At 42.0% G+C, this 19462-nt stretch overlaps 1 protein-coding gene across 2 annotated transcripts in view; it reads left to right on the forward strand.

The window, feature by feature from the left end:
- The first annotated feature begins 4579 nt into the window (after positions 1 to 4579).
- Positions 4580 to 19462, forward strand: part of luzp1 (leucine zipper protein 1) — a 49656-nt gene continuing 34773 nt past the window's right edge. Inside the window, exon 1 of one of the 2 annotated variants that reach the window (XM_051385591.1) lies at positions 4580 to 4885. The gene's annotated coding sequence lies outside the window, so the exon portion shown is untranslated. Of the gene's footprint in view, positions 4886 to 17668; positions 17811 to 19462 lie in introns of those variants that run through there. The other variant, XM_051385598.1, reaches the window with a different exon arrangement.

The following is a 19462-nucleotide window of genomic DNA, read 5'->3' on the forward strand; positions in this document are numbered from 1 at the left end:
ACTGAAATAACAGATGTTTTGGCCACACAACACTGACATATTACCACCTTTTAAGTGAATATAGCGAACAAGTTGTTCATCCGGCAGATATGAGTTACATGACCACCTGATAAGTCCAATATTCACTCTCTTTTAGCTCTGTATTTGTTCTCCACCAGCTCCTGAGGGAAATATCTCTTTAGCTGCTAAATGCTCCAATATGTTCACCAGCTAGTCGCTAACTTTTCCTGTCTGTTGTTAGGTGTTGGGCAGGTAGCTTTTCCACTGAACTGCCAGTAATGGCCAAAAACAATGCTCCTGAGAGTGTTTAGAGTGACCTAAAACAGAGAAGTTGCAGGTGGAAGAAAAACATCTATTTTAATATGTTAAATTTACTGAATTTGTTTTCTCAAGGTCAGTGTCTTTAACTCAAATTACATTCTCACAACTCATGCCAGACTCAACAGTTAACTCACATATTTAGGTATATCTACATTTTTAAGTTGAACCAGCTTCCGATCTTTTACTGTGCTCTTCTATAGGCTCTACACCTGCCTCTGGCTCCTGCCTGCATGCAACTTGATTCTTTTTCTCAAGTATACACCTCTAAATGGCCTCTAAATGGCTCAGAAAAAAATGGAAAATAATCAGATACAGATTCATGTAGGTGATCCCTGATGTTCTGCACTGCTGCACAGGTCAGTCCAAAGAATCCTTCCTCCCAAGGAGTGGTTGTACTTTCAGTCCAGGTGTGCAGAGACACAGAGAGGGAATGTTGCCAGGACTTTGTTTTTTAATGTGATAGCTATCGCCCTGGAAGAGCTATATAGTCAAGTGTCAGAGTCATACATTCCTCGAGGAGGCAGGAAGGGAGGTAGCTGCTTGTGTGGAGCTCTTTTTGTCCCATTAACACCTTTTTACAGTTGCTCCTTCACCTAACCTTGATCCATGGCACGTTGCCTCTGGCAGACATGAAACGCCCTAGTAAGATATTTTACCAAGGGGTAGGCTGTGGCTGTATGCTCAGGCCACTTATGAAGAACAGAGAGAAAGTCTGAGGCTGAGAACTGATAAATCGTTAGCGTTTAGCTCGTGTTCAGCACGTCTTGCCTGGCAGAGGGTTATTGGCAGACCGGAGAGTGTAGGTCTCTCTCTCTGGCAGATTTACTGCATGCCAGAGGCTGAGGTTTGAGGAATGTCCCCCTGCAGTGAGATAGAGAGGGCCATAGGAGGGTGAATTAGACAGGCTGAGGCATCTGTACCTCAAGATAATATAGAACCTGACAGTAAGACAAGATTTTATATTCCAATCAAAGGATTTGGAGCTCTCTCTGTCTCATTGGGACATTGTCTGTTTGTACAAATTAAGGCCTCAAATATCAAAACTCAGCAAGAGTCTCACCTATTAGTGATTTAAGTGGAAAATACTGTCATGATTTTAAGCAAATTAGATTCTTTAGTCTTTAAAATGGGTTCATACAAACATAGTATCTGCACAGCCCGCTATGCTAATGTTAGCTTACTCAATGTTGCACAATGTTGTCAGTGCTTGATGGCATTGGATAAGCGCATGTTTCCCTACATGACAAGCTGCCCCACATTTTGATCCATCAGGGTTGCATCTGTTTAAACATTGGCCACAACCCACTCTGGGAGGACAGTGAATTAAGCACATTAATCCTTATCCCTCCTGTAAAAAGGACATAAAGTCGGAAAGGATTTAAAGCATTGTGGCTTTAAATCCTGCTGCTCTGGTTTAATTTTATTTCTTACATGCTCATTCTGTCAAAAGACTATTGTCAGGTGACTATTGACCTGATCCTTGCACTTTGTTCTGTTGGCTGCCTGTAATTTTGGTGATCTACACAGGATTATTAGAGATTAGTCTGCTGTTGCAGAGACCGCAAGTCACTCTGGATAAGATAAAATGCCTTAAAACGTGAAATACAAACAGCAAAATCACAGCAGCTTCCTTTCGAAGGACAGTCAGTGAGATAATTTGATTATGATTTGTGCTGTTCATCGACAAATTCTTATTGGAACAAACAAGTTAACGTTGCTGGGTGGTGAAGGATGTTTGTGATTAGGAAGGATGTTGGCTTGAACACTGCTCTTCCTGAATCAGCGTGCCTGTGTGTGCTACAGTATGTGCTTTAGATTACATTCCCTGAAACCCTGTCCTTATGCATTAGTTTGCAGTCTGTATTCTGCATTTGAATTCATATCATTTGATGTATTAAGGCAAATTCCCGAAATGACGGGAACTTGTCTGTGCATGAGCCAACCCTCTCAAGACGGATGAAACATGACCAATACACATCCCCATAAAAAATAGGCATTTTCCATATATGTCATCTGACTGTTGCCCTGATGGATTTGCTGCTTTGGTGCTTTGCTTCTTCATATATCAAGAGTTGTTTTAATGTCTAGAGCAGACCAGTTGCTCTGGAAACTGAGGGTTAAGCCAATATTCTAGTGCTCCTGAAACTATACTTCTATCACACACACTGTGCGTTTAAGACCCATTAACATAAGAAATATAAACACAGACATGTAGAAATATGCATGCACACACATTCATATTCAAATACACCTGCGCTTGGCTTTCTGCTGTGGTGCTCAGGTGTCTGGGCATGCCTGGTTATGCCTTTTAGCTCCCTTTGATTGTTTGGCATCTTTGACCTTTTCCCCAACTGGAGAAAGCAACACTGTGACGTTATTTATACCTCACCTAGTCCATTATACCAAACGATATGATAAAAGCGGAATGGAGTTTTACAAGGGAGGGATGTTTAATGAGGGGGAAACAAAGGCTTGACTGTGGGAATCTCCACGAAGGGCTGTTTTAATCAGACGGCCGTTTAAGACACACTAGACACGGTCAAGGTCACTGATGAACGTGAGCTCATTTGACATCCAATTTGTATTTTTAAGCCTCTCCCTTTCACAGAAAGCAACAATACGTTGCTGATGTTACTTTTGAATTGCAATCAGACCAAATAGATTCAGTTTTTGATAATACAACCATAAAGTCCTAAAATGACGGCAGTATTTTAGTATAAAGCAGTGTTTCGCAAGACTTGGTTCAAGAGATACAAAAACAAACACCTCGCTGTGTGAGAAAATGTGTGTGTATCTGAGTGGGCAAGACTTCACCTGCTTGGCAAGCTGCCTATCTGCAAGCTGCCGGGGGTTTTGTATCATCTTTGTGAAATCATTTCCACAGCAACGTAACAGAAAGACAAAGAACTCACAATAAGGAATTTATCGTCATGCCATAAACAGTACACTCCACACACAAACAATAAGCTTCTGTTACAGTTGTTATACTGTGTGAGTGCAGTACACTGTTATCACACTGCATGGCACCAGTTTAAGCCAAGGAGTATTTCAAACCCAGGTACACTGATAGCTGAGAGGTTGCCCTGAGTGACAGGGCATTGATCCATGTGTCTGTCTTGAAGGTCAGGCAGTCTCAGTTGCACTGGGTTTGAACTCAGGGGAAGAAAATGATGTGATGTGGCCCCCTGGTTCACGCTGCTGAATGACCAAGCAACTCTCCAACATTATCCACCATCACAGAGCCACAGACTGAGACGAAAAGTTTGATACACTGTATTGTCATTTATTAGCCTAATATATTTGCCACAGGAATCTTCTGGTTTTCTATGAAGCACAAAACAACTTAAAGTGAGGTCAGAGGACCATGAAGGATCTTAAAGATGGTTCAAAGAGGCCCTGGGTAAAGAATAGTTTACTTTATGTTTTACTTGCTCATTTCCAAGAGGGTCATGTCAGATTTTGGGCTGCTTCTTATTGAAAAACCTTAAATTCCATACTTTCGTTTCTCAACTCGACACCATAAATGTTGCGTAACTTTCATTGTGGTATTTGTACATTTATTACCATATGCAGAAGTCAGTTTGCAGTTCTTAGATTTTTTTTTACGGGCATTGAGGTGAATACAAAGAGAAAAAAAAACAATCTTTATAACAACACAGAGGGGATTTATAATATGTCCATGCCACTGGAAAAGAAATGTATAGTAATCTTATCAGTATTTTTCACCCCTTTTGCTTACTTTAAGACTCCTGTAACATTGCTGCAGGTGTTACTCATTGAGTTTATGATACTTCTGGTACTTAATTCATGCATAACTACTTTTTAATATTGCATTAGGGACTTAAACTGTGATACACAATGGGAAGCTAAAAGTAACTGTGCTGTTAATGGTATTTTATATCCCCAGTGGTATTACTATAATGTTGCTGTGGAGGCTAGTGTATCAGTAGTGTACACTGCCCTTCTGCTTTTCAATTTAAAAATATATTGTGTGTGCAAATAGAGAGAGAGAGAGAGAGAGAGAGAGAGAGAGAGAGAGAGATGTATATTAAGATACCCGGACTATCCACTCGACCTCAGCTTGGATTCATTCCTCCCCACCGGCCAGACTTGCGTATGTTATGTGGGGGAGAGAGGCGGGACCTCGCAGCCGGGAAGGGCGTTCTCTTTGCGGTCAGACCGGGCAGAGTCATCCCGAAGGGGTGGGTCCTCCGGCAGCAGAAAAGGAAAACCCACTTTTTTTCATTGTTAAGGACGCGGTGGAATGTGATGGTTTGATCTCAAACGAGGCAGGGAGGGGAATATCCGAGAGGAAAAGGACCGACGAAAGTGATTTAGGGAAAAAAGAGGGGAAACCAAAGCGCATTCCCACCTCTCTCTCTCCCCCCCCCCTCACCTCCCCCCTGGTCGTCTCTCAAACTCTCTCCGCCTATGTGAGGATATGTGGATGAACTTGTCCTCGCCGTGTCGGCAGCAGCGAGTCCTACCGTCCGCATGAGCTCGAGCCGTGTGAAGTTGTGGATTTACCGTCGCGTTTTCGGGACCCGGCGGTGGAGCAGCTGAGGTAAAGTTTGAGTCTTTGTGTTTCACTGTGTTTTAGGGGGTTGGATAAGGAACATGGGAACAGGGAATTTTTTGCGGGGGGGTTGGTGGTGGTGGTTTCAGACAGCGGCTTCCTGAGTTGGACCCAGTCAGTCGGGACTGCAGAAGTCTGAACTGCGGCAAGTTTTTCAACCCTCCTCCTCCTCCTCCTCCTTCTTGTTCTTCTCGTCCTCCTCCTCCTCCTCTTCCTCCTCAGCTCGTTCTGGAGCCAAAATGAAGCATCCAGGAAAACCTCAGGTGGTTAAACTGTAGCGTCGCACAGACCATTTGTAACTTATTGTCTTCACACATCGCAGGCTTTTACAATGTGTAGCGTATTTGGCGGCATACTCCTTACATGTTCGCGCTTCGCTTACGTCTACGCACTTGATAACGTCAAGCCCTGTTCATAGAAGCTACTGCATAACAAGAACATCATAAAAACCTTAACAGACATCAATCACATCAGTAAAAAAAAAAAAAGAGTTGCCTGCTTGTACATGCTCCTGACATCCATGCAGTCTATGTATGGCCACTGGTCAGGTTTTATCTTGTGCGCAGTTTCAACATGTAACTTGTAATCAAGCTGTAATTCCCCTGTTTCTTAAGTGGGAATTTAAGGGTTGTTTTTTTTTTTTTGTCCATGAAGGCAAAGTGTTTCACTTTCCTTTGATGGCTTTTAATATCAGCCACATGAGATAGCATATCCAGACTTCCAGAGACACTTAGGCCCTCTTTTCCTTCAGGATTTAGGGAAGCAAGAACAGTGTTTACTCACACACACATATATTTTGTACACTCTGGACTCTAAAGTTTAGAGTATGTTTACAGAAAGGAGAGATCACATGTGTGATATGTGGTAGATAAGACATGTGGTGGCACATGGTACAGTATATAATCTGACCTAAATAATATTTTGGGGTTAGCTTAATCACACTAAGGGTGTTATAAAATCACAACTGAGCACATTAGGAAGGGGAATTGAACATCACCTGTATTTATATACTAATATTATCTGTTGAATGAGCGTATTGTTAATTAACAACATTGACATAATGAACCTGTTATTGTAACACACACTGAATACTGAAGTTAATGATTAATAGCTTTAGTAATTTATCAAGGAGAAATTACCAATATTCTCCGGTTCCAACTTCTCAAATGTGAAGATTTGTTGCCTTTTATATTATATAAATATATTATGTGAATATATGACTGTAATATAAATATTAAAACAAGTTATTTGAAGATGTCACCTGCAGCTTTGGGAAGCTGTAATCGGCACTTTTCAGTTTTCTAGTATTTTATAGACAATTAATTGAACTGGACGCATTAAACAACAACTAAAATGATCCGAAGTTGTGGCCCTACTTGGATGATTTGTTAAATCAACACACAGTGTAGCAAGACGTGTTTGTTCTGTTTGAGTGTGTGTGTGTTTGTGTGTGTGTGTTTGTTTTCCTCCACATGAGGTGGAATGTGTTGCGCTGCATAGGCCACACATACATGCATGAAACTAAGGTGGCAGATCTCATAGTCTGAACAGTATGTGCCCTGTGCTGCCTCACCCAAACACTAATAGAGGAGTGTGTGTGTGTGTGTGTGTATGTGTATGTGTCTGTGTGGGTGCATGTGTCAACAACAGAAAAAGGTTGTTGTAGTGGTGGAATACTAATCTGCCAGGTGGGGCTCGTAAAGAGCAGCACAGGGAGGGAAGGAGATGGAGGGGACCTGCCTTGACCTGTTTCAGACATGAAGGAGACAAAAAAAAATAACTGATGACTTTCCAGTAAGGCTCGCCCTCCCAGCCAGCTGTAGATTATACCAGCTGAGCTACCAGCTTGTGCTGAGAACCCACTTTTCCTCCTGGGCTCTGCAACAGGCACTTGCATGGCAGCTTGTCATGGTGGTAGATGTGCAAAAAGGGTTTCCTAGGGTATTTTCGGGAGGGGGGGTTATACACCGCCTGTGGAGGGAATGTCTGCAGTTTATGCTGTCAGTTTGGAAATGTTGGGAAAAATGCAAAGGGAAAATTAAATGAGAGTACCAGCAAAGTAAAGAGTGAGATGTCTAAAATTTCCCTGATGACTGCTACTCGATCCATGCATTTACAGTCTTGGGAAATTACGCTCCAAGTGAGATTTGGTTGCATTGGCTCTCACGGGGGAATAATTCCCAGCGGATGACCCCCTCTGACTTTCATCCCAGTAAGTGAACATGATTGCTGAGTGCAATGATAGTTGTTAATGTTGACAAAGTAGGAGTGCCACTGCCACCGCCACTTGTTTCGTGATCTTTTTAAAGTGATCTTGATGCCAGCAAGTGAAAGTTACACAAAGACAGAGTTTGCACCATGTTCTGTCCAGGAGTTGTCGCCTGCCATGCAAAGTAATAATCATACCCCTCTCTCTTTTATGACCTGGGCTATACCACGCATGATTGGTTTTCCACTCCGCAGAACGCCGTGACCGCCCTATGAAACTGCCTGCACTACTTTGGGTGAAACCAAAAACTAATCATTATGGGTGTCCAATAAGGGTAATTATCAGACTAAGCACTGGACCTGGGGATTACGGAGTGGCTAAATGACTGCTCTGGGGATTAAATTAAAATATTGAGGTTTTCTGCCTGGGAGAATCAAACCGCTGGGAATGTCAAACCCAGCCTGTCGATGGTAGTATTACTGCCACTCCGCACATCAAGGTTTATGCACAGAGCCCCTGCTGTTAGTGTAGGGCCATCACATCAGTGAGGAAGTCTAGCACATGGACATTGACGTCATGTTTTGCAAGTGGAGGCAAATAAGAATAGGATATTGCTATTGCTTAGTTGGATGGAAAAGGCGTGTTGAGAAATAGTTTTATAATGTGACATCACTCACACTAAATTCCTTTGTGCTAACACTGGTAACAAACCATGTAATAATTAACAGCGAACAGTTATTTTCGTTATCGATACATCTGACGGTGTTTGATTAATCAGTGAAAGGGCCAGTGTGTAGGGTTCAGTGGCATCTAGTGGTGAAGTTGCAGATTGCAGTCATTTGAATATGGCTCAGCCTTTCAAGTGTGTAGGAGAAACACCGTGGGCATGAAACTCGTGAGGAACTGTGTGGTTTGTCCTTTCTGGGCTACTGTAGGAACATGGCGGACTCCATAGAAGATGACTTGCTCCCTCTGTGGATAAAAACGTTATTTTCAGGTGATTATACACTAATCAAAACATACTTATGAATATTGTATTCCATTTCTACCAATAGATCCTCCTAAATGTTACACACTGAACCTTTAAATCGTTTTTTTCCTCATGAAATGTCATAAACTAGTGGAAAAAGACCATTATAATTTCCCAGAGCCTAAGGTGATGTTTTGAAATGGATTGTTTTAAATGACCAACAGCTCAAACCATAAAGATATTCAATTCACTGTCAAATATGACAAAGGAAAACCTAAAATCTTCATTTGAGAAGCTGAAACCTGAGTTCGTTTTTCAGTTATCAAACTAGTTGCTGTTTTAATTCATTTTCAATCGACTACCGAATTGTTAACACAATGAAGACAACTTAAAATGTCAGTGTATCTTGTTGGTTCCACCCCTATGAGCACACGTGTGTCCCTTTTGTAGCGTAATCTATACATCCTAATAAGCTGTAATTGATAGCTCAGCTAGAATTTGGACCGGATGGTGTTAGTGTTGGTTATTATTAGTGGTAGACTCGGGCCTCCTTGAAATAGCACGAATGAATCATGGTCTCTTAGAGGCTCGTATTAAAATCCCACACACAGCCTGTGAGTGTATATCCTTTTGTGAATGTGTGTGTATGCATGTGTGTGTTTTGTGATAATGCAATAATAGGGCTCAGTATCCGGGACAGAGGCTGCTGTTGACAATACGCAGGCCAGCTGGAGTTGCTGTCTGTCTATTAGCAGACTTGCATGAGAATGGCTTAATGCACCGACGCCTAAATGAGACTGTGTATTTATGTACTGTATCTCTGGAGTGTGTGTGTTTCCTGGCGGTAGGAAGAGCTGAAATGATTAATCAGTCAATCAGCAGAAAACAGAAAACTATTGTGAATTAGGATAAGTGTAATGAGGATTTTATACTTTTCTTTCTCTATCATATGATTGTAAACTAAACTTCCTCGGCTGTTGGACTTTTTGCAAAAGCAATCATTTTGAAGACGTCACCTTGCACTCTGGGAAATCATGATGAGGATTTTTCACTATTTTCTGACATTTATAGACCAAATTATTTCATCTGTTGCGAAAGTAATGGGCGGATCATGAACCACGATGAAATGAACGTTAGCTGCAGCCCTAGAGGTGGCAGCTTGTGTGCAGTTTATGTCTTTATATTTTGGCTATTTTGGCTGGTGTTACTGAAATCAACAGAAAATGAATCCATAAATAAAAATACCCAACTTTATCTGCAGCTTGTTTGATTTAAGAGCTTTTCTCTGTTTTATAGCAATTGTAGTTAAATTTAGTTTTTTGAACATCCGTTTTGTTTTTTACACTAAACTATATCTCCATAATGAATATTGTCATTAGTTGCAGCACTGTGTGTATGGGTCCAATGTGTACAACCTCCAGACCTTTTCTTACTCTAAACCTTTTATTTTCCCATCACCTCCTTTCATTTTGTTTCTCTCCTCTTCTGTATGCATTAATATTCCCCTCTTCATCCTTTTCTTCTGCTCCTTTTCTCTCTCTTTCTGCCTGCCCTCCCTGCCAGCTTTCTTTATCAGTGGTGGGCCAGTAACAGGGCAGGGCTCTGTGATTTCAGCTGGAGCTCAAACTACTTGAACTTTGTGTGCATTCGTGGGTTTATTATGTGTGTGTGTGGGGGTGTGTGTGTGTGTGTGCATGCATGTCTGCGCACCAAAGCACTTTTCCTCAGTGCTGTTCCCAGCCATGTCGATCTGTCATCGGATACTAGAGTATGAGAGTGTCAATCACTCAGCGAGTAGTAGCCAGAAGTACATCTCAGCTCCAAGTGTTCACACGCCTCCCTCAGGCTCTCATTAACACATACACTGACACACAGAGCAACAGATATGTGCTTTCACACACAGAATTCCACGTCAAAGCAAGAATGGATTCTGTTCATACAACTTCTTCTGCGTGTGTGCGAGTGTGTATGAATCCCCTTCGTTAGTGCTCCAAAGCGTGCCAAACAGCCTCCTCATTACCAACTGCCCTGGTGGGCTTTCAGTCCTGTGTGATGGCGTGGTCACTCATTGAGGCCTCAACACTCGGGCAGTTTCATCACGGAGATCTGCTCCAACAAAAGTTGCAGGTGCACGTGACTGTATGACATCCACTACATTGCATCAGCCATCCCTGATAACACAGCATTAACTCTTAAAAGTATGTTTTTTCCCCATAAAAACAGGTGGAAAAGGATGTCTGTTGGGTGAGGTAATCCAATAATTAAAGTCATTGATTAATAAATGTAAGATAAGATAACCAGACATCATATAATCTTTATAATGTAATATGACCATAAGTCACCAATACTGCTCATTAATTTGCTCCATTTCCCACAGTGGTGTAACACACCCAGAGATTATAAAGAGAGAGCTACCTTTGTTTAAGAATAAGTTTCTGGTGCTAGACAGTAGATGCATTTTATATCATATATTGTCATATCAACCAACCCTACATACATAAAATGGATAAGTGATAATCCTATTAACCACTTAAACGACTCGTTGCAATGTAGAGCTTAAAAATGCCAGTTTTACCTTAATGTAACCCTTTCTTGTACTTTCTCATTTGTGTCATAATGTTGAGCAACATTGCTAGATTGTGTAACCCTGACTTCTAGTTCAGCCGTCAGCCAAACTGACATCTCTAGTATTCACTGGTCCTGTAAAACATTTTATTGAGTTACTGTGTGGTTATCAATCCTGTTACATGAGCAGGTGGTTATGAAATAGGAATGTTTTGGGGCAAATTAGGCTGTTGTTAAATGATCAACTTTGTACACTTGGCGCAAACTGTTGGGCAGAGCCTAAATCTGAGGGTCATACATTTGTATCAAAGCTCTGCCACTGAAAGGCTGACATGAATTAATCATTAGTTTGAGTTGGAGGAAAAACGTGTCTTACGGAAACTCAACCATTGACAGTGTGAACTTAACTCAGACCTCAGCTGGGGCCTCTGAATGAAACATTTCCTTGTATTCTTTTATGTGTGACGAGTCGGCATGCCAGTCAGTTTAGCAATCTTTGGCAGACGGACATTGCCTTTCCTTTTGTCATTATGAAGAAATCCTCACAGCTCAATGGAGAGCTATAATTGTACATTCCCAATTATGTTTATAAATCCTCTTGCTCTATATGTAGCTGGAAGCCAAGAGGATAGCATGACAGCATATATACGACCTTTCAGCTGCTAAATTTACCTGCAGGGTAGGTAATTTATGGCATGTCAACTTGAGAGTTTTTAAAACCTTTGCTTGAATGAAGCTAAAACGTCGCTGTTAGAACACAAAAGCCGGAGCGGTAGCATAATCTTGATAACAAATGCAATTCTGCGCATATCTTTAAGACAAATGATAAAACTGGCTCAGATACCAGACCCACTCTGAAGTGTACTGGTTTGAAACAGATGTCTTCACCGCCTCTCTGTCACTGTTATCCATTGGTTGTAATGTAGACCTGTACCAGACTTCCAAACTGCCTCCTAGCACCATATTTCAGGAATTTTAATTTATGAACACCCATTGCTCCCCTGCAGCCCCCAAAACCACGTAGCTGCCCTGCTGCTGGCCATCACATGGTCAGCAGCAGGGCAGCTACGTTTATGGTAACTGAAGAGGAAAGAAAACTCATCATCTGGTCTTCATTTTGGCTTTCCAGCCGTCCACCAAATCCTTATCTCAAGGGAGCAGAGGCAAACATAGTCAGAGAGTTGCATCTGTAGATGTAATGTATTATTTGTGATACCTTTGATTGATGGTTCACATATTTTTGGATATTTTCTCAGCTTTGCCTGCCTCCAGTTTGATCTCGAATCTAAGGTAAAGATAACTGTGAATCAGTTAGTTTAGTCTGCAGACTTTACTATAAAGGTTTCCCATGTGAGTCATCTTTTGAAGTCTCATCTCGGCCTCTTAGTTTCAGTAACGTTGTCTCTTGTGCATGTGACCTCATTGCAGCTTATCACACAGGCTTGTTGATAACCTGTTATCATAATCTAGATTCATATGATTTTTCAGATTCTTGCACGTGAATCGTGACTTTATCTATCTTTCTGTCAAGCTGTCTCTTTCTCTCACACCCCCCTTCCTCCATGCTGAGTGCCAGTTTATTTAGCAAAACACTCCTGCCAAGAATGTATTTGTGGCTGTTAGATATACCCTGATGGCTGCAGGTGATAAGTCCTCTAATGTTTAATCAGAGACCTGGCTATGCCAGCTGGCCCACATGGCTGGAGTTTCGACCACATTGACTAATAATGTAGGTCACTCTGCTACTGTGTTTGTGTTTTACATGCTGTTGGGTTGACCTGAAACACAAGTTTCCTCTTGGTTTTTAGGATTTTAATTTTTTCCAACTGGGTCCTGTGTGGGATTTAGGTTTCTTTTGGACATTTCAGCCTCCAATAAGTTGTTTTACAGAAGGTTCCCTGTGCGCCTGTTTTGTTCCTACTCTGTACAGGTTCCTCAAAAATGGCTACCTCGTTGATTCTGGAAGAAAAGAGGAAAGAAGTGCAAAGGAAACTGACTTCAAAAGCATGTAGGAGGCACAGAAAGGCAGAGCGAGGGAGGGAGGGGAGAAAGGGACAGAGACATTTTAACAAGGGAGAGCTAAAGTTAAGACATTTCTTGTAAATTCCTCAGCCACACTTTTATTTTTTTAGGTGTTCTCCTCCTCAACGGGCCAATATTTCCCCTCTCTTCTTCCGATTGTTATCTTGTCTTCACTCACTCTCTCCCTCTCTTTTCGCCTCGCTAAAGAGGAGACCCCCCTACCCCACCCCTCCACCCTGTTTTTTTTCTGTCACTCCTCCTTCTCCCGCCTGGTCCAGGAGTATTTTTGGAAGTTAATGAAAAGAGAAATCCGAACCGCTTACCCTTAAAAGGCATGTCTGGGTCAGCTGGGTGGAAACTTGTGTTATTAATGTCCTTAACATTTTCTGTGTGAGAGGGTCATCTGTGATTGTAAGTATGCGTGCGTTCGGTGCTGTGTACAGCGCAGGAATGCTGTGGGTTGGGGGGGACTAGAAGGGAAGGAGGGTGGGCCAGCAAGCAGACCTACGTCTTCAGGAAAGGAGGGGGGTCAGGGGCATATTTGGCATATTTCAGGAGCCATTCCAGTCTGGTTCAAGATGCATTCTTCTTCCTAGAGATCTGGCGGAGCAGCCAGACAGACGATGATCAAGGGAGGAGAAGAAAGGTGAACATCACGCTCTACTTCCTATCAGTCTTGTGATGCTGGTGGTGAAAGATGGCACAGAATACATATACTTTGCTTTGATGGAGAAAAAGCTAAAAAAAAAAAAAAAGCCGCTAACACAGGTTGTAGAAAGATACACAAATACCACCTCCTGCCACCTACATACTGACACAGATGTGTAAACCCCCACCAAGTCTAGAACCTCAATAATTTCTATAAAAGGCTAAATGTTGAACCAAAGTCCTTCACCCAGCGGCAGGGTTTGTATGTCTTGGGTACCACCACTACAATTTAATGAGTGTTTATATCCTGAGAGCTGTAATGGGTCTCTTTCAACCTCTCTTCCGTAGCATTACAGTTACTGCTTCTGTCCCCTAGAATTTATGATGTTTTAGCCTGTTATTTGCAGTCGGACGGCTACTGACTGACGTGACAGTGGTTGGCAGGAGTTCACTGTGGCGGTACCAGTCCAGTGCTTAGCAGAGGTCGGGTTCACCCTGAGGTCTCGAGTCTGTGTTGAGGGCCCGGTTGGAGAAGAGTGCACAGATCTATTCCTAACCAGCCAAAGTGTCTATATTTAATACCCCATCTCTGAAACATTTTCCTTTTGTTTTATACAATCATGGCATAATTTTGTATATTGAAAATGGTGAATATAGTTTCTCAAATCAAGATGACACTAAGCTAAACTGATAAGAATTCTTCTACGTGGTGGGTGTTTACTGTCTTGTCTCTGGTGCTGCTGTTTCTGGGTAAAGCCCAGAGAGGCAACATCAAATGTGCCTGCTGTCTGTCCTGTGCTTTTGATGTGTCTGATGTCTCTTATTTTTTGATCTTGTAGGCAAGTAGGGAATTGTGGATTAGGGACCCACCGCAGATGTGACAAATTAAAGGAAGAACCTGAATAAATTAGTGCAGAACAAATGCAGATGCTGCAGATGAATGGTTTGATTAGTGTGGAAATTATTGAAGTCTCTTGAAGTGTTGTTCATTGCTCAAGCTGATGCACAGACTAGTAGAATCTGAGCCAATGGGCCAGTCTGAGCAATGGAACTGTTGTGGCTGCCTGCGGTGGCACAACACCTTACTTTATTAGTTTTCCCTTTAATTTGTGACCTATTTTTACCCTAACGTGAAATTAACATAACATAAAATCCATGTTGCTGGCCACCAATTGGAGATATTTGAGTAGAAAATAGTTTGTCTTTTGAAGACAGGGAAATTAGAGTCCCCCCCCAAAAAAAAAAAAAAAAAAAAAGTGAATCTCTAACAATTTGGATTAACACCCTTCCTTCTTTCTTGGCTCTGACCAGTTGCCAGGCAACCAGTTGAGACTCCAGTTAGTTACTGGTTCAGTCCAAAAGAAAGATGCACTTTGGACTGGTGATTAATGTGTCAACATCTTCAAAAGTTACATTCATAAAACCACTTACAGCGGTGTGTGTGTGTGTGTGTGTGTGTGTGTGTGTGTGTGTGTGTGTGTGTGTGTGTGTGTGTGTGTGTGTGTGTGTGTGTGTTGTCTGATCATATGTGAACAGTCCGGGTTTGAATGATCTGTCTAGTGATGCACAAGGGGGGGCGTATTTGCCCTTGTATCTCTGCCTTGATTGTATGAGAGATATACACAGTCTCACATCCACACACTCTCACTCTCACACACTCCTGTCTGACCTGCTCTAATCCTTGGATCTACAGGGCGGCTCTCAAAATAAAATTCCTCCTGCAGATTATTTTTCTTGTGATCAGAAAATATACATGTTCTCAGAGAGAGGAATGCTCAGACGGCATGGCGACCTGGCGATTGCTCACTTCCCCCTCTTCTGTTTCTCTCATCCTCGCCTGTTTTGTCCTCCGTGCTGTTTCTGCTTAACTTTATTTTTCCAGTTCCTTGACTTTTTTTACTTTGTAGACACTTAGGTTAATGAACTTTCAACAACTTTTTCATCTGACTTTCTTAAGTATACTTATTTTCTGTTTGTCTGGTAAGATGTTTTTCTTCTTTCCCACAGACATCCCTCCCTCTGTTCCTCCATCCATCCATCCATGTATTAGCAAGCCTGGTTTTAGAGGGCTTTTATCATTGTGGTGCTGATGCATGCAGACCCCGACTGCTTGGCTATTTTCAGCCTCTCTTCCTTCTCCTCTTTACCCTTTTTTCCCCCTCTTCTCTGCTTTGGTTTTATTTTGGAGGACATCTCTGCACTACTGCCTTTTGTAAAGGGCAGCTAAGGGCTGGGTTGGCTGCTTTTCCCCTAAATGCCAACATTGCTTTTGGAGCTCCTTCTCGTGCTAGCTGTCCCAACCAGGGGAAGTGAAGCAGCACAATGCGAGCCATGGCGAGACCATAAAAATAGACTGGCTAAAGTGCAGCTTTTACTTCAAGAGACAAACCCTTTCATGTCCAAGGTTTTTATAGTAATAGTAGTAGTGGTAGAAGAAGAAGAAATTAAGAAGTTAAGTATAGCTGCCCCTAACATTTTTTTTTCACCATTGTTGGATAAGTAATAGTATGGGGACAGAGACAGGAAACAAGTGGAGAGAGGGAAGGGAGTGTGGCACGCAACAAAGGCTATATGGACACCGCACTAATGATTATTTGAATAAATGTCCGAAAATAGTGGGAAAAAAGCCTTCAATTTCCAGGAACTCAAGGTGATGTCGTCGAATGGTAATTTCCTTATCAATTAATCTGCCAAATATTTTATCAATTGATTGACTCATTGTTTGGTTTATAAAACATGAGAAAACAGTGAAATTCTCAAGTAAAATATTAAAATGTGTTGTTTTGTCTGACCAAGAGTTCAGAGCCCCAAAGCATGAAATCTATTACAATGTAAGAACCAAGAAGAGCAGAAATTTTCACATTTGACAACCTGTAAAACATTTTTGCTTGACTTATCGATCAACTGACTAATCGTTTCAGTACTTTGGCTGGAGTTTGAAGTGATCTGAATCACTGGAACATCTCTGTGTTAACCTAAACACACTGAATCACTCACAGTGATAACACACATACTGTACTCTCCCATTTGCTTTGAGTGAAGCAGAGAGACACACACACAGCGATTCATCAGCTCCCCTCTGGTGGTCCCTTTATCTGCCCTCTACTTCTTTTCTTTTCCTCTCTCTGTGCGTCACTAAAAAGTCAGCCAACATTTGGATAACTGCATAACAAAAGACACAAGATATAGTTGGTTTTTTATAGTACAAAAGTGAATTCTTTACCTTTTTAGTGTCTGCTTTCTTTTCTGTTGTGATGATTGAATTGGTCAGTGTGCACTCATCATTGAATAACGCATATTAAATTGATATAGCATTGAATGTCTGGCTCACCCACAGTTAAGTTGTGTGTTTGTGTGGGTGTTTGTGTGTTTGTGTGTGCACGTGGACACGTTCAGACACAGGAGCCTCACATGAATCCCATAACACTCCCGAGGTCCTGTGTGGCTCATTTGTGCACTGTGGAACATTGTGGAATACCAGGCATATTTTATGATCCAGCCTTCAGCCGGCTCCCTCTCTTTCTCCCAGCGTCTGGGTTTATTTGCAAAGCTAAGCTGGTCTGGCCATCCGAGCCACCCCTCCTCTCTCCTTCCCTCTTCATCAGAATATTTAAACATTGCTTTTTAGACGTTTAGCTGATTCCTTTATTCAGAGTCACTTACAGTGAGTGGGTGCAATATGTTGCTCAGGTGAAGGATGCTGAGGCCATGAGATGGTTTGTCACCCTGTGAGAGGTCTTGGCCTCTATGTGGGTAGACAATGTATGTATATATGTGTATGCCCTTCTCCTGTGGCCTTGACAAACAGGCCTACCACATGTGGTGGCGTGTTTTGACTGCCAGTGTGCAAACAAGGGCACAGCAGAGCTCGACGCTCTTGGCAAAGAGCGACTCTTGCCCACCCACTTGGACAAACTAGCTGTAGTTGTACTGCCTCGTTTTTCACCCTCTAGTCCTACATTTTTTTGCTTCTCTTTCTAAACCTCTTCAAATTGTTCCCATTTCAACCTCTTCTCGCCTTTCTCGTCTACTTGTGTTAAATACTCTCAGCCTCTCTCTCATCCCATATCCTTCTCTGCCTCCCTTCCTCTTTCTCTCTCTAGGTGTGTACTGCACAGAAGAATGCAGTTAAATTAGTGCTTTATCTCTCCTGCCAGCCAGCTGCATCTGCACTCACAGCCATGCCAAGCATTTGAGACACAATTGACCTTAAAAGGAAACAATAGCGGCCTATCAATTCTGCTCTGCCAGTCAAGGAATGGCTCACTTCTGCATGGGCAGGGTCCAGCTTGTGCACACAACACAAGGGCATTGTTTGGATACTGAACCTTAAAACTATGGGGAAATGAGAGTGTTAAGTTTTCTTGTTATATTATAGGTGTATACTGTTTGTACAGGGCCGTAGCCAGGATTTTGGAAATACAAGGGTCATGAGTGTGCTGTTTTAGAACTACATCAACTACATACAGTGTATCCACACTACAAAGAATACAATTCAGGTGAGGAAATACTGAATTCTTTACTTCTTTATTTGTTGGGCTTAAGGTGGTTGAATGTAAATATAAGATACTGGAATTAGCCAATAAAATACACACCATGTGTTTGTTCCACCGCCAGGTCTGTAAAACATACACATGACCATAGTGTCCACAATGTGTGTGCAATGTGCATTTCTCAAAAAATGTAGTTTGATCAAATCCGAACTAAAAAGACATTAGTATGAATTTATTTGAATGCAACCCATTTCACCATTTGAGTGACAAGCTAATGTTACTGTAAGGCAGTTGCATTTTTAAAAGGCGGCAAACAGCCTAACCATTATATAGACTTTTTTCATTTATGATGTTGAATCCAAAATTCTTCCCTATCACATGGTTTGGTGTCATTGTTTCCTTTATTTTCCATTAACAAAGCGAAAACAATAGCTTAGTTTATCGATTTGCTGATTTACTCATAGATTATCGGTTGCTGCTTATTAAATGTGAGGATTTGCTGTTCTTCTTTGTCTTATGTGATAGTAAACTGAATATCTTTGTGTTTTGAACTGTTGGTTAGACAAAACATACAATCTGAAGACGCCACCCTGAGCTGTAGGAAATTAGGATATTGTGAAATGTTTCACTACTTTCAGGAATTTTATAGACCAATTAATCAAGATAGGCAGATTCATCTATAATGAAAATAAGTCTTAAGACCATCATCATTTAAAACACAGACCCCTAATGAGTTAATAAGTCTTATTTATTCTAAATAGTGGACTCCTCATATTTCAAATTTTTTCTGTTAAGCTGGGTAGGTCAACAAAGGTGTTCGGTGACATTGCTAGTTGTCATATTACTATTGTTGTATAAATGAAAAATAGTCTTCCCTGATTTGCGTTGACAGCAGTAAGTGTGTGTGAAAGCCTCAGCCATTGTTTGTGGAACAGGGGAGGGCTGAATCGCTCCAAGTCTTTAGATATTAGGACAGGTTCTGCAGGTCCATGGTGAAGTTAAAGACTTGGATGGTTTTCTATCTGACAGCTTGTAGACACAATTCTTACTCCACCTTGCCACCCAGCTGGAATGCAGATGGCAGCAGGAGGAATGCTGTTCTGGGTCTTCAGTGGCAGCAAATGAAAAATCAGTCTATTCTTCTCTGGTGTTCCCTCCTCCTTTCTTTTGTTAGCTCCTTCTGTCTTCTGCTTTCTGGGTCTCTGCTTCCTGTCTCTCCCCATCTTTCTCCTCACGGTGTATCTGCTTACTCTTTCTGCCTCTTGGTCTCTTTCCCTTGTCCTCCTCTCTCTCCCTCTCTCTTTCTCTCTCTCTCTCTAGGCATCCTGTTCACTGTGTTTGATTTGGGCATTCCTTTCCTCCCCAAGCAGACAAAACAACCCCAGACCTCTCTGAACTGCAACCCCCAGTGTGTGCACCACACACACACACACACACACACACACACACACACACACACACACACACACACACACACACACACACACACACACACACACACACTCTCCCTTCTGCTAATCACACACAGGAAATGGGCTCCCATGCAAACGAGGCCCGCCTGGCCAGTGGAACCCACGATGGAGTTTCAGGCCTTGAAACATTCTCCAGCGGAGGAAATTGAACGTGATCTCTCTCTTCCCCCTTCTTTCATTCTCCCT

This window comes from Dicentrarchus labrax, unplaced genomic scaffold (genome assembly GCF_905237075.1).
Source record: "Dicentrarchus labrax unplaced genomic scaffold, dlabrax2021, whole genome shotgun sequence".
In the NCBI taxonomy this organism is placed as follows: domain Eukaryota; kingdom Metazoa; phylum Chordata; class Actinopteri; family Moronidae; genus Dicentrarchus; species Dicentrarchus labrax.